Source organism: Mus musculus, chromosome 18, assembly GCF_000001635.26.
Source record: "Mus musculus strain C57BL/6J chromosome 18, GRCm38.p6 C57BL/6J".
Lineage (NCBI taxonomy): Eukaryota > Metazoa > Chordata > Mammalia > Rodentia > Muridae > Mus > Mus musculus.
The window spans coordinates 14,333,175-14,341,485 of record NC_000084.6 but is presented as its reverse complement, the minus strand read 5'-3'; positions in this window follow the sequence as shown (position 1 = coordinate 14,341,485).

Below are 8,311 nucleotides of genomic sequence, written 5' to 3'. Positions count from 1 at the left end.
TGTCTTGAAAAACCAAAAAAGAAAAACAACAACAGCAAACCAAAACCAACTAATCAAACAAACAAAAAACAAGTGCATTCTGAAAGCTCTAGAACAAAAAGAAGCAAATACACCCAAGAGGAGTAGATGGCAGGAAATGAACTCTGAAATAAACCAAATAGAAACAAAAAGAACTATACAAAAAAAAAATCAACAAATCCAGGAACTGGTTCTTTGAGAAAATCAACAAGATAGATAAGACTTTAGCCAGACTAACCAGAAGGCACAGAGACAGTATCCAAATTAACAAAATCAGAAATGAAAAGGGAGATATAACAACAGAAACTGAGGAAATTTAAAAAATCATCAGATCCGACTACAAAAGCCTATATTCAACAAAACTGGAAAACCTGGATGAAATGTTCATTTTTTTAGACAGCTACCAAATAGCAAAGTTAAATCAGTATCAGATAAACCATTTAAACAACCTCATAACTCCTAAAGAAGTAGAAGCAGTCAATAAAAATCTCCCAACCAAAAAAAGTCCTGGACCAGATGCATTAAGTACAGAATTGTATCAGACCTTCAAAGAAGACCTAATACCAATACTCTTCAAACTATTCCACAAAATAGAAAGAGAAGGACCTCTCCTCAATTCATTCTATGAAGCCACAATTACACTGATACCAAAAGCTCACAAAGACCCCAAAAGAAAGAGAACTTCAGACCAATTTCTCTTATGAATATGGATGCAAAAATACTCAATAAAATTCTCACAAACCAAATCCAAGAACACATCAAAACAATCATCGATCATGATCAGGTAGGCATCATCCCAGGGATGCAGGGATTGTTTAATATATGGAAATCCATCAATGTAATCCACTACATAAGCAAACTCAAAGAAAAAAACCACATGATCATTTCATTAGATGCTGAAAAAAGCATTTGACAAAATTCAACATCCCTTCATGTTTAAAGTCTTGGAAAGATCAAGAATTCAAGGCCCATACCTAAACATAATAAAAGCAATATACAGCAAACCAGTAGCCAACATCAAACTAAATAGAGGGAAACTTGAAGCAATCCCAGGAAAACCAGGTACTAGACAAGGCTGCCCACTCTTTCCCTATCTATTTAATATAGTACTCCAAGTCCTAGCCAGAGCAATTAGACAACAAAACGAGGTCAAATGATACAAACTGTAAAGGAAGAAGTCAAAATATCACTATTTGCAGATGATACGATAGTATACTTAAGTGACTACAAAAGTTCCACCAGAGAACTCCTACAGCTGATAAACAGCTTCAGCAAAGTGGCAGGATATAAAATAACTCAAACAATTCAGTAGCCTTCCTATACTCAAAGGATAAACAGTCTGAGAAAGAAATTAGGGAAATGACACCCTTCCCAATAGTCACAAATAATATTACATACTTTAGTGTAACTCTAACCAAACAAATGAAAGATCTGTACTATAAGAACTTCAAGTCTCTGAAGAAAGAAAGACCTCAGAAAATGGAAAGATCTTGAGTTTCATGTGGTTTGTGAATTGTATCTTGGGTATTCCAAGCTTCTGTGCTGACATCTACTATCAGTGAGTGCATATCATGTGTGTTCTTACTTCAATTCATCTTAGAAGGGGAAAAAAATACCCATGGAAGGAGTTACAGAGACAAAGTGTGGAGAAGAGACCATCCAGAGACTACCCCACCTGGGGATACATCCCATATACAATCAGCAAACCCTGAAACTATTGTGGCTGCCAACAAGTGTTCCTGACAGGAGCCTGATATAGCTGTCTCCTGAGAGGATCCGCCAGTACCTGACAAATACAAAAGTGGATGTTCACAGCCACCCATTGGACTAAGTACAGTCCACAATTAAGGATCTTGAAAAAGTACCCAAAGAGCTGAAAGCATTTGCAGCCCCATAGGAGGAACAACAATATGAACTAACCAGTAACCCCAGAACTCCCAGGGACTAAACCACCAAATCAAGAATACACATGGTGGGACTCATGGCTCCAGCTGCATATGTAGTAGAGGATGGCCTAGTTGGTCATCAGTGGGACAAGAGGCCATTGGTCCTGTGAAAGCTCTATGCCCTAGTGTAGGGGAATCCCAGGGCCAGGAGGCAGGAGTGGGTGGGTTGGTGAGCAGGGGGAAGAGAGGAGGGGATAGTGGGTTTTCACAGAGGAAACCAGGAAATGGGAAAACCTTTGAAATGTAAATAAAGGAAATATCTAATTAAAAAAAAAGAAAATGGAAAGATCTCCCATGCTCATGGATTGGCATGATTAATATAGTAAAAATTGCCATCTTGCTGAAAGCAATCTACAGATTCAATGCAATCTCCATCAAAATTCCAACTCAATTCTTCATAGAGTTGGGAAGAGCAATTCTCAAATTTCTTTGGAATAACAAAAACCCAGGATAGTGAAAACTATTCTCAACAATAGAAGAACTTCTGGGGAAATCACCATCCCTGACCTCAAGCTGTACTACAGAACAATAGGGATAAAAACTTCATGGTGTTGGTACAGTGACAGGCAGGTAGATAATTGGCATAGAACTGAAGACCCAGAAATGAACCCACACACCTATGGCCACTTGATCTTTGACAAGGGAGCTAAAACAATCTAGTGGAAAAAAGAAAGCATTTTCAACAAATGGTGCTGGCACACTTGGTGGTTATCATGTAGAAGAATGTGAATTGATCCACTCTTATCTCCTTGTACAAAGCTCAAGTCTAAGTGAATCAAGGAACTCCACATAAAACCAGATACACTGAATTTAATAGAAGAGAAAGTGGGGGAAAGCCTTGAACACATGGGCACAGGGGAACAGTTCCTGAACAGAACACCAGTGGCTTATGCTCTAAGATAAAGAATCAACAAATGGGATCTTATAAAACTGCAAAGCTTCTGTAAGGCAAAGGACACTGTCAATAGCACAAAATGGCAAACAACAAACTGGGAAAAGATCTTTACCTATCCTACATCTGATGGAGGGCTAATATCCAATATATACAAAGAACTCAAGAAGTTAGACTCCAGAGATAACCCTAATAAAAATGGGGAACAGAACTAAACAGAGAATTCTCAACTGAGGAAACTCAAAGGGCCGAGAAGCACCTGAAGAAATGTTCAACATCCTTAGTCATCAGCGAAATGCAAATCCAAACAACCCTGGGATTTCACCTCACACCAGTCAGAAAGGCTAAGATAAAAAACTCAGGTGACAGCAGATGCTGGCAAGGATGTGGAGGAAGACGAACACTCCTCCATTGCTGGTGGGATTGCAAGCTTGTACAACCACTCTGGAAACCAATTTGTCAGTTCCTCAGAAAATTGGATAAAGTCTACCTGAGGATCCAACAATACCACTCCTGGGCATATACCCAGGAGATGCTTCAACATGTAATAAGAACACATGCTCCACTATGTTCATAGCAGCCATATTGATAATAGCCAAAAGCTGGAAAAAAACCAGATGTCCCTCAACAGAGGAAAGGATACAGAAAAGGTGGTTCATTTACATAATGGAGTACTACTCAGCTATTAAAAACAATGACTTCATGAAATTCACAGGCAAATAGATGGAACTTGAAAATATCCTGAATGAGGTAACTCAGTTACTAAAGAACACACATGGTATGCACTCACTGATAAGTGGATATTAGCAAAAGTTTGAAATACCCAAGATTTAATTCACAGACCATTTGAAGGCCAAGAAGAAGGAAGATCAGAGTGTGGATGCTTCAGTGCTTCTTAGAAGGGAGAACACGCAGGAAGAAATATGGAGACAAAGTGTGGAACAGACACTGAAGGAAAGGCCATCCAGAGACTGCCCCACTTGGGGACCTATCCCATAAACAGTCACCAAACCCAGATGCTATCATGGATGCTGGGAAGTGCTTGCTGACAGGAGCTTGATATGACTGTCTCCTGAGAGGCTCTGCCAGAACCTGACAAATACTGAGGCAGATGCTCTCAGCCAACCATTGGACTGAGCATGGGGTCCCCAATGGAGGATATGGAGAAGGGACTGAAGGAGCTGAGTGGGTTTGCAGTCCTGTGGAAGGAGCAACTGTGTCAATTGGCCAGACCCCTCAGAGCTCTGGGGGACTGGACCAGCAACCAAAGAGTACACAAGGAGGGACCCACGCTTCCGGCTGTGTATGTGACAGAGGATGGCATTGTTGGACATCAGTGGGAAGAGAGTCTCTTGGGCCTGAGGGTGTATGGGAATGCCAGTGTGGGAAGACAGGAATGAGTGGATGGGTGGGGGAGTACCCTCATAGAGGCAGGGGTTGGGGGATGAGATCATGGGTTTCAGAAGGAGAGACCTGGAAAGGAAGAAAACATTTGAAATGTAAATAAAGAAAATATCCAATAAAAAAAGAAAATAAAAACTGTCCTGGTATAAAACACACACACAGCAGGGCAGTGGTGGGCACGCCTTTAATCCCAGCACTTGGGAAGCAGAGGCAGGCAGATTTATGAGTTCGAGGCCAGCCTGGTCTACAGAGTGAGTTCCAGGACAGCCAGGGCTACACAGAGAAACCCCACCTCGAAAAACCAATGAATGAATGAATGAATGAATGAATGAATGAATGAATATAAAAAATAAAACATACACACACTCTTTTCTGTCTGTCTCTCTCTGTGTCTCTGTCTCTCTGTTTCTCCCTTTCCCTCTCTCCGTCCCCCTCTGAAATCATTCTCTGATTCGTCATTTTTGTCTGCCCCTCAACTAGAGTCACTTTCAAACATGGTTTGCTGCCTTCTGCAAACCGATTTATCCTTTATTGTTTTGGATTAAAGGTGTGTATTAAGGGTGAGTTTGTATTCCAGCCAAATCATACTGTAACCCAAGGTGTGCCTGAATCTGACTGGGGCATATTTTTGGTGATTTCTTGTCAGAGCAGTCATGTTGCTGGATTAAAATTCATCCACACTGGTCTTCATGATTTTGCACCAAGCACCTTAAGCTGCCAACCCATCTTTCCAGTGTGGCTACTCCCTGTTTTAAAATCCCTCAAAGATGGCTGAACAATAAGGACCACACATTCCTTGAGTATACTGGACAGACCTCTTAGAAACTATAAACTTGTATTATGTTTCACCACACCCTTATGCTCCATTTAGAGAAGATAACCTTTTCCTCTCCACATTGGATGCGATGTCTTTTCATACAGGGGAAAGGCAACATGAAATTTAATAGCCTCTCCCTCTGCCACAGCATTAACCTCATCCTGTTCCTTAAGAGGGTCTGCTACCATTCATTCTGTATGCATCATACAGCGCTGAGGAATCACCTGTTGCTTGTGTTCAGCTTACTTCACAGTCTCACGTCACCTCAGGTCATCGTCTTCCTCATTACCACCAGGCACGCTAACCTCTCCCCCTGCTCCTTATAGCTTTTCTAGCTATTTCTTTTGATAATTCTCTTTAAGAGGCTGATTTCATTTACAAATTCTCTGTAGAGGTGTCATGACATTCAGTGATGTCTGCATGCCTCTTTTCTGCATTGTTTATATAGTCATAGGGTACAGCCAGGTTTTATTTATTTATTTATTTTAAAAGCTTCCTTTCTGAACACAAAGGCAGTCAGAATAGAGCCAATAAAGCTTGCAATGTGAAAAGTGTGAAATAATTAAAAACACTTGTCAGTGGGACCTGTCTGGGAGTGTTCTTCAGCTGTGTGTTCAGCAAGGAAGCCCAGCCAGGAAATGATGTGACAAGGGTTGGAACATAGGTCAGGATGGACCCCTGCTCTGTCTATTTCTACTACTAATATGTCATCATCACAACTGCGAACCTGCTTGTCATGGCAGCTGTGGGGCTGCCCTTCAGTGTGCTGAGCACCCAAGATATAACTTGCTCAAATCAAGATATTCTGAATGTATAAAGCACACACTAGCTTCCCATGACTCCATACAAGAATGCAGAATGCAAAACCAAGACCTTCACCAGCCATGTTTTATATCGATTACTTGTTAAAATGGTGCTATTTTAGACAGATTAGATTAAACGGCACATATTATTAAAATCCATTTTAGCTGCTTCTCTTTATCCGTCTTGATGTGCTATTAGAGAATGTAAAATGGCTTAATTGGCTCACATCACAGTTTCCATTGACCTGATGTAGATGCTTCAGTTTGAGGAGGCCTGTGGCCTGAGGTGCTTCAACACACTGGAGAACTGCTTTCTTTTATGTCTTAGTTTACAACTTCTAGGGACAATTCCGCTTGAAAATATCAATGTGCCTACAATGGCCTGACCTCACATTACAAGAACTTTTTGCTTTAGATTTTGGACTTTTGTAATGGCAGGCACATGTTACTCTCTGCAGATAGCTACTTCAGTGAGGTAAAGCTCTCCACACACAGGAAACCAAGGCGCAGAGTTGGTGCCCCCAATCACGTCGCATGCACAGGAAGGGAGTAAGACTAACTTACTTTCTCTCTTTCATTCATTCTAGGACCCCAGCCTGTGGGAGGAAGGATGGTGGCAAACACTCTTCAGGGTGGAACTTCTCACCTCAGTTAAACCTCTCTGGAAACACCTTCTTGGACACCCAAGAAGGTTGCCCCCTAGGTGACTCCAAACCTGTAAAATTGACAAGGGAGATTAATGGTCAGGCCTGGGTTCCCACAAATGCTTGCCTGGAACGACCAGTTGCTGAAGTCAGGATGGTGGAGGGGCAACCCCTGCTCATTGAATTTGCTTTGGCTTGTTTTGTCTCTAAGAAAGGTGGCATCCTTATAGATATTGGCATATGGAGTACTGCAAACATTGACTTTTATTAATGGTTTAACCAGTTCATTGCTAAGAAATTAAAATGTGTAGGGCCTCTATATAGCAGGTCAAGAGGAATTACAATTTTCCTTTTTTTCTAAAAGGACAGACATTGAAAGCCCTGCCAACAGCACATGAAAATCATCCTTTATAACACAGGGTAACTCCTCTGCCATCAGATTCTCCCAGCCACATCTTCCTCACCATAGCATGTGAGGAAACACATCTTTGGATAACAGAAGAGACTGCCTTTACTGAAGGGCTCTTGGTCCTAATAAGAGAGAAACAGCTAAAGATCCCTACAGATTCATTTCAGTTAACCTCAGTGGAGTGAACAGAGCCACCCAGGAAACAGCAGGACTAATTCAATTAAAACCAATAATTAAAGATAGCCTTATGTCAGGTGTGTTACACTCAGTTGTAATCCCAACAATTAGAGGGCTGAGGTACAAGGATCTTGAAGCCCAGGTTAGCCCTACCTCAAAACAACAACCAACAAACCAAACATCAACAATAAACCAGTAAGTACAGTATCTATCTATCTATCTATCTATCTATTTATTTATTTATTATTTAGTTAGAGTTTGATTGCTGTGAAGAGACACCATGACCCAGACAACTCTTATAAAAGGCACCACTTAATTGAGGATGTCTTGCAATTTCAGAGGTTCAGACTATTATCATGGTGGGAAGCATTGCAGCATGCAGGCAGACATGGTGCCGGAGGAGTCAAGAGTTCTCTATCTTGATCCAAAGGCATCTAGGAGGAGACTGGCTTCCACAGGTAGTAAGCAGGAAGGCCTCTTCTGTACTGGGCAGAGATTGAACATAGGACCTCGAAGCCCATTCCCACAGTGATGCACTTCCCCAGCAAGGCCACACCTCCTAATAGTGCCACTTCCCATGGGCCAAGTGTATTTAAACCATCACAGACAGAATGAAGAAGTGAAGGGAGAATGGTAGGTAGGGAGAGAAGAAAAAGATGGCCTCCAACCACTCTCTTTCTTGGGTCCGTGGAAGGCACTCATGGATGCCAGGTCTGACTTTTAGGCGTGTCTCTGAGTTCCAGTTACATTGGTACTTATTTGACCAAGAGGTCCAGATACCTGACTAGGAAGCCCACATGGGCCCAGACTTGTCAGCAGCAACTTTCCAAGGAGCAGGAGGAGAAGCAGCACAGCGTGTCAGCTTCCTCCAGCAGAGGTGAGAAGAACGCCTCCTCTTTGTTGTTCTCCTTACACCAAAGCCTGCAAAATCTTGCCCAGCTTCTTCTCATTCCAGTAGCTGCTCAACCATGCAATAAGTTGGGTTGCAGTGAATTGGAAGCTCCTGCTTGGGGTGGCGCTTCCACACGTGGCTGTGAGGCTGAAGCTGGGTCAGGCATATATAGTTTTCACAGATATTAGCAGAATGGCTGGAGTGTTCAGATTTTCAGAGTCATCACCAAGTTGCTTGTGTTTGTTAGGATGCAGAAAAAAAATGTATAGAGGGTGGATAAGGAGTAAGAGGAGCCTTGCCTAGAACCAT